At 52.7% G+C, this 7497-nt stretch overlaps 1 long non-coding RNA gene across 2 annotated transcripts; it reads right to left on the bottom strand.

Annotated features, from left to right (window-relative positions):
• Window positions 1-741: 741 nt before the first annotated feature.
• Window positions 742-6692, bottom strand: LOC119823559. Of its 2 annotated transcripts, none has more exons than XR_005286974.1 (3): window positions 6607-6692; window positions 5982-6156; window positions 742-4673 (listed from the first exon to the last, which is right to left on the bottom strand). It is a non-coding gene; the product is annotated as an uncharacterized LOC119823559 (long non-coding RNA). The 2 variants fall into 2 exon arrangements; XR_005286975.1 differs by having other exon boundaries at window positions 6042-6156.
• Window positions 6693-7497: the final 805 nt, after the last annotated feature.

Here is a 7497-nt window from a genome sequence, read left to right as displayed (position 1 = left end):
TGGGCCGAGTGACACTGGCTGAGTCACGTCCCGCATTGACAGGTTGCGGCACAGGCATGAGTCAGCAACAGCTGAGCCCCAGGAATAGAGCCTGGGAGAGCATCTCTCTGCCCCTGATGCTCTTGTAGGATCTGTCTGGGTCCATGTAGTGGCAGAGAAATTGTGCTGGAGAGGCAACTGTCCCTTAAGAGGAAAGGACTCTCCCTGCTACTGCATGCTGGAGTCTCTTTGGGTTGCCGTAGCGAAGTACCATGAGCAGGCAGCATACGAACACTTTGTCTCTCATGTTTCTGAGAGACATTCAGTATGGTACCCGGAAGTTCTGTGTCCAGTGAGGGCCACTTTCTGCTTCCTTGCTGAGTGCTGATAAGGAGGAGGGAAAGAGGAGGTCTCTGGGAGTCCCTTCTGTAAGGGCTCTGCATTTGTCTTTTTTCTTACCGCTACGATGAGAAGCCACTTAAGTAGGAAAGGGTTTATTTTGCCTCACAGTTTGAGCGGACACAGTCCGTCACGGTAAGAGAAGTCATAGCAGCAAGACTGGGAAGTGGTGGCGCACGGCTTTAATCCCAGCACTCAGGAGGCAGAGGCAGGTGGATCTCTAAGTTCGAGGACAGTCTGGTCTACAGAGTGAGTTCCAGGACAGCCAGGGCTACACAGAGGAACCCTGTCTTGAAAAACAAAACACAAAACAAAACAAAAAGACTGTGAGGTAGCTGGCCAGTCAGGCAGCAGAGACGGATGCCGTATTCAGACCGTTCTCTCTTTTACTTAGCCACGGACCCAGCCCATAGGATTGGTGCCACCCACCCCTAGAACGGGTCTTTCTGCTTCAGTTTACCAAGTCTAAACACTCCCTCACAGGCACATCCAGAAGTTTGTTTCCATGGCAACACTAAATCCCATTAAGTTGACAGTCAGTATTAACTTTCATAGCTGCTTGTTTCCTGAGGGCTCTCCCTGGAGACCATCCTAGTACTGGTCCAACCCTAGCACGATCTCCTTGCAGGGCAGGCGTTAACACAGATATTTTGGAGAACACTAACGTTTAAATCACATCACTGCAGTAGGTGTATGGACATCTCACTGCGCTTCCCTGTCCCAAGGCCACCAGAGTAGGAAGGTTGGCATGGTGGCTACTGGAGGCTAGCTTTGAGGACAAGCACTGTCCATGCTGGAGATGCTATGACTCAGACCTTCCCTTCTCTTCTCTAGCTTCTCAGATCTACACAGCCCAAAGCACTCTGGATTCAAGGTACATCCAGGAAGTGAGAGAAAGTTTCAAGGTGGGGATCTGGAGAGATGGAGGTGACAAGAGCCAATAAGGATGAGTTTGTGGAGCCCTGAGGTCTCCAGACTGGGCTCTGGGCTTCTGCACCCTGGCTCCGCTAAGGGGATCAGGACAGCGTGAAGACGGGCTGTGGACTGCAGGCAGTGATCAGGTGCTGGGAACAACCTGTCTGGCGCCCGTTGAGGCCCACCCTCCACTACAGAAGCTCAGGACTGGAGTCAGAGTGGGGTACAGGAGTTGGCTTCTAGGCTCAGCACTACAGGTCATGGTTTGGTTTGGGTGAATCTAAGGGCTGTGGCTGAAAAAAAAAAAAAAGCCACCTTGATCCTTCAGGATGTCCTTGTGTGGCCCTGACACCCTACTGCTTGAACTCACAGGATGGATAAGGGCAGTTTCTCACTTATTTTTTTTTCTTTCTGTAGTTACTCTCGGAGTGGCAAGCCCCTGGAAACTGCTTTAGTCTTCTGGGCCACCTGTAATTGATTACACACAAGGTGGTAGCCACTTGGCTTTCTCTGAGCACCCAGTCTCAGTCGGGCACTGCGAGCTCAGGTTCTCAGAATCGCCGTCTAATGCTTCATCCTTGGTCTTCTTGCAGAGCCGGCCACTCCAGTTCCCCTTAAGGGCCCCTCCTGGAATGAGCCCTACACAGTTGGACACCCTGGTCTGGAATCTGCCGCAGCCTGGAGCACCTCCTTCCCAACTGTGGAATGGTGGTGTCAGTGCACTCTGAGGGTGTCTGCGGCTCAGTTAACAGTGAGCTCCAGTTGACAGCTGCGTGACTTTGATGCCGAACCTCAGCTTCACTGGGTGTGCGTTATAATTAACTCGACTGGGAGGGTGTGGACTCCGGGGCCAGAGAGGATGCCCGAGGTTGCCTGATTAAGAACAAGAGCTACCCCAAGCCGTGAGTCCAGCTGTGACCATAAAAGGCTTTCTTTGGTCACTTTATTTAAAGACCAACACCACCTAGCACAGCCTGTCCCCTGGTGGCCCTTGTGGCGCCTCCAAAGGCAACTCTGACGTTTCTGTTCTTCACTCCTGTTTTGTACCTGTCACGATTCTCCTGGGGACATCCACTTTGCTGGCTTCACTCAGAGCTTCCCAGAGGCTACGGAGCTGAGCTGCCATTGGCACTTAAGGAGCCCCCATTCTTCCCATTGGCCGCCTGTGGTTTCCTTGGCGTGAGTCTCTAGGACTCCTGAGAGTCCCACCCTCCTCCTGGCTCCCTTCACAGGCTGTCAGGGAAGTACAGCCTTTCATAGAACCACAGCGAGATGTGAACCTTCCTCTGGCCCGGTTGGGGTTATGGTGGGTCAATACCTGCTGTATTTTATTAAGTTCAAGATGGCGATAGGGCTTCCCTCTCACCCTCTCACTTTCTCACGAGGAAGTAGCCTAGGCTGGATGCTGGTGTGAAGAGAAGAGGTCTGGTTGGGTCTGTAAGGGTGCCAAGAACATATTGCCCAGTTTCCAGAAGGCCTTTGTGACGTGGGTGGTCACTGGAAGGGAACACGCAACAGACCTGGGCTGACCCCAGAGCCCTCACCCTGCCTTCCTGGGGTTCAGGGGCTGCAACAACTGAATTATGCTGTGGAAGGAATTTAGCTTAGCCCCACAGGCCCATGAATAGGGCAGGGCGGGGGCAGAGGGGTTGGGCACCAGCTGTGGGCATGTCCCAGCAGAGGTCTAAGGAGTAACAAGACTCCACAGCAGGGGACTTTCTTCTCCCTGACAGCCCCTTCTTGAGCAAGGAGGGAGTGAGGGGGCTGCTTGTACAACTTCCAGGGTCTCCCCACCTCCTCTTTCCTACCAAGGTCAAGAGCAGGGTACCAGTGAGGGCAATGGTTCCAGTGCCACCAGAATGCCATTCTTGTACTGTCCTCATCACAGGGGTCAGTGAATTTGCCACTTGCTAAAAAATATTTGTAACTCCAAGTCAGTGCTCACACAGCTTCAGGTGCCAAGAGGTGTCAAGTCTTAGTTCAAGGATGACGTTTGACGCTCATTCCCAACTGAGGCCAAACATTCCTTCTTACTCATGGTGTAAATATTTCCTCAGTCTATTTAGGGCCACGTGGTTAGCATTTCTGGGCTTTCTGGTGGTGCTTTGGCATTTCAGGGACCACCGGCAGGAGGTGACCACGTGACTCAGAGAACCCTCTTACAGGTGCTTGTTTCTGACGGCAGTCAGGCGCTGCCCTGCGGCTGTGGGCAGGCTCTTTGCTAATGACCCAGCAACATAGGTTACCAAGGTGTCCTCAGACAGGAACGCATCTCGAACCAAGTTGTGTGCTCATGGATTGGTGGGAAGGCGAGCTCCAGTGTCCTCCAGCAGCAGCAATTCAGCATCCTATTAAATCAGGACTGGCTTCACGTGTCATGAGAACCCTCTCTGGAAAAATGGGAGGCACAGTCCCACCCAACTGCAAGGACCATGACCCAGGAGGCACACGAAGTTCAGAGCTTCCTCCCTAGGCAGGTGACCTTGCCCACGGATGCTTCCTGTTTGGGGAGACCTAGCTGAACCCTGAATCTTTTGAATGCTTTCACCTCTTCCTTGAGCCACACTCACACTGCAGGAGCTGCACTCCTGGGCTGGCTCTCTCTGCTTTTTCCTGGCCAGTTCTGGTCCGGGAGACTTTCACTGATGTCAGTGTGGGGGCTGAAGGGAGAGGCTTTGGTCCCTGAATGCGAAAGCTTAGGCTGGTGCTCCCTTCTCCTCTGCTTTGCCCTCTGAATGTGGAACTGAGAGACAGAGCTCTGACGGCTCACACCTAACCTTTTCCCACCTTGCAAAGGGGGTTCACTTCCTGTGTTCCCCACAAGGCAACTAATAGGCCGGTTGTTACCCCACTTTACAGACGAGGTTCTGAAACACACACTGGCTCCTACACTCACTCTCTTCAGCCTCAGGCCCTGCCTGGGCATCCAGTAGATGACAGACAGCTCCCTTCGGTGACCCAAGAATGCTGGACGCATTTGCAGCGGCTTCACATACGGTGTCTCTGGAGAGCTGTGTAAGACTCCCAAAGGACTGTGATCTGTTTGTGGTTCGGCCATGAAGTTCACTGGAAATGGACCTTAGTTCTGCCTTGGGCAGCCTGGGATAGAATGTAAAGCATGGCTGCAGGCATGTGGCTGTGTTTTGATCTAGGCAGCATCCCTAACATGTAAGCTAGAGTTTGACACGTAGTAGGTGCTCGGTAGACATCTGTCACTGCAAGCATGAAGTGGAAAATCCATGAGACACTTACCAGGCTACCTGACCGCTGATGAATGTCCGCTCAGCGAAGGCAGAGAGTTCTGGGGATGAATGGGCTTCCAGAGAGGCTAGCGAGGGCTTCTGTTGTCTTTCCGTTGCCATAACAGTTTCCTGGGATAGCTTATAAATGGGGAAAGTTTGCTCTGCTTACATTGTGGAGGGGTCAGCCTGTGACCCATTGGCCCTCTTGTTTTGGGCTCACGATGACATGTCGTGGTGGAGTTGCAGGGTAAAAGAAGCTGCTTGCCTCATCAGGTGAGACAGACAGTCCAGAGTCCCACAGTCCTCCCCAACGACACGCCCCTAAGGACCTAACTTTCTTCTACTAGGCCCTACCTCCTACAGGTTCTATCACTTCCAGACAGCGTCATGTGACTGGGAGCGAGCCTTCAACACTCAGGCTTCAGACTCCAAGGCTCAAACCAGAGCAGGTCGTTCACTGTGTGACAGTCTCACCGTGTTTGTGGGGGGGGGAGGGGAGACAGGAGATAGAGAGAGAGAGAGAGAGAGAGAGAGAGAGAGAGAGAGAGAGAGAGAGAGAGAGAGAGAGAGAAAGAGGAGAGAGGGAGGGAGGAGAGAGGAAAGAGAGAGAAGAGAAAGAGGAAAGAGAGGAGACAGAGAGAGAGAGGAGAGAGAGAGGAGACAGAGAGAGAAGAGAGGAGAGAGAGAGAGAAAGAGAGAGAGAAAAGAGACAGCTTTGTCTCTGTACTACCCAGGCTTCCAACCTAGAAGAAATCCCAGCACCAGCCATCACCTCCTTCTCCCAGATGAGTTCAGACCACTGCAGGCGGACTTCCTGTTTCCCAGAGAAAAGAAGGTGCTGCCTGCGAGTCAATGGCAGGGACTGGCAGCAGTTCCCACTCCTGCCTCCTCTCTCCCCACCCCCACCGTGCTCCCACCTCCCTTCCCCTTTCGGAAATGGACAGGACAGGACCCAAAGCGTGGCAAGCATGGGGTCCCCACAGCACACTCTCCTCTCCCTGGGGTGTCTTCCTTTCATGAATTCAGAGCAGGCAGCTGTTCCAGAGGCCTCTGCACAGGTAGAAGCCAGGCAGACAGGTTGTGGTCATTGCAGAGGAAATGTTTGTCCACAGGGCCTGCCTAGTGACTGAGGCTCAGATTCTCTGGTCTCTGGGGTCACCCGTCACAGGGTTTGGGAGCTATGGGGGTTGGGAGGCTGCTTTGGAGGTTCAGGAAGAACCTTAGATGCCTGTTACAGTCTTGGATCCTCATGACTCCAGTACAGAAGCCAGAGCCGTATGAGTTTAGGGGGTTGGTCCCATGCACACTGCAGAAGAAGAGGGTCTAACCGGCAACCCGTGGAGATGGGGACAGGGACACACTAACAGCTGTTTCCTTGATCAAGAGACGGGCCTTTGTGAAGACTGTCCCTTCTACGTGGGATGAGGGTCAGGCACACAGACCTACCTGTTCCATGCTTCCCTTTCCCAAGTTGCTCCTCACGACTACATAGGAACAGCCACTCACTTAGGCCATGAGGGGAGTCTCCAAGACACAGTAAGGAGCCACCTGTCCCTGAATATCAACACCGGGTTGGTCCTCTAGTCCCATAGATCAGCAGCAATGGAGAAGGTTCTAGACTCTGGGGGAAGGAGGAGGGGAATGTTGGAGCTTGTGGTATGGATGGAGCAGAGGGACTCTGGCCAGCTGAGACATCAAGTATCACACATACACATGCCAACACTCTCAGTAATGCTGTCCTGTCTTGCCAGTATGGGAGTCAGTGGCAGAGGTATCTATCTGGTCAGCCACCACTGCCAGTGTCCCCACCTTGGAAGCCTGCTTCAGCTACTTGGAGACGTCTCAGTCAAGCAGGAGCCAGAAGCAATCACGGCATTCCAATAGGAGTGGGGCAGGAGGTGGATGGGGGAGGGGTGGTTTACCCAGTCTGCCCCATGGGACTTGGCTAGTGCTGTCACCAGGCAAAAAAAGGTCATGTTTGCTGAGCCACTTCCAAAGTGCAAGGTCTAACGTCATTTAACAGTGAAGCAATTTGAAGGCAGAAGGGGCTGGTATTATGGCTGGGCAATACCTTGGAGACTGTGACGGTGATGGGAGCTTGCCTCCTGACTCCACGCCTGAGCCACATTCTCTCTTTGGGATCAGCCAAACAGCGGAACATGGCTTTCCCTGTCTTTCCTGGTAAACGTTCAGTTCCAGAGCTGGCAAGTCCCGGCACTTTGGCACACTTCTTTTGGTGAAAGATTCTTGGGGCTCAGGTGCTGGAGAGGCTCCCAGGCCTCTCGCCATCAGGATACACAGCAGTGGTATGCAGGGTCCTCACTGTCATCCTCCCAGGGTGTTTGAGGTCCTGCAGTGTCTGCCGTGAGTTCTGAGTAAAGTGGTCTAGAAGGGACACATCTGTTCTTTAAGTCTCTGAAAACACAAATAAACGAAAACAAAAGCAAAAACACCCAAACGATTGACACAGGGTTTTAGGAATTTGTGGCACACAATGCTGATAGCTACCAAATGGAGTTTTAGATCGTAAAACTACGGCACTGCCAAACTGTGTTGTTCAAAAGAGAGTGATTGAATTCATTCACTACATCACTTCATGGTGGCTGTGGCTGTTGGAATCCGATCCAAAGGCAGCAGACATGTGTCCCCTTCAGTCCCTGGTGAGTGTGAGCCTTTGCCCAGCTCCTTGGCTCTTTGTTCATCTACCGGCCCCATCCCAGGCCATCCATGCTTCCAAGCTGAGATTAAGGCTGCTCCAGGAGCTGGCAATGTCTCCTCCCCGTGCAGCGGGACTCTGCCCGGTCTGACGGACCGTGCATTCACTCTCAGAGACTATTAGGTGAGAGTGTGAGCTGTGGGGGCTACATAAGATCTACCCACGACCAGACATCAGCACCTGTGAATATTTATATTAATTAAATGGCACAAGAACAAATTGGCATTTAACTACTGGAAGACACAG

Source organism: Arvicola amphibius, chromosome 9 (assembly GCF_903992535.2).
Source record: "Arvicola amphibius chromosome 9, mArvAmp1.2, whole genome shotgun sequence".
Taxonomy (NCBI): domain Eukaryota; kingdom Metazoa; phylum Chordata; class Mammalia; order Rodentia; family Cricetidae; genus Arvicola; species Arvicola amphibius.
The sequence above is the reverse complement of the archived record's forward strand: the minus strand, read 5'-3'. Positions and strand labels throughout refer to the sequence as shown.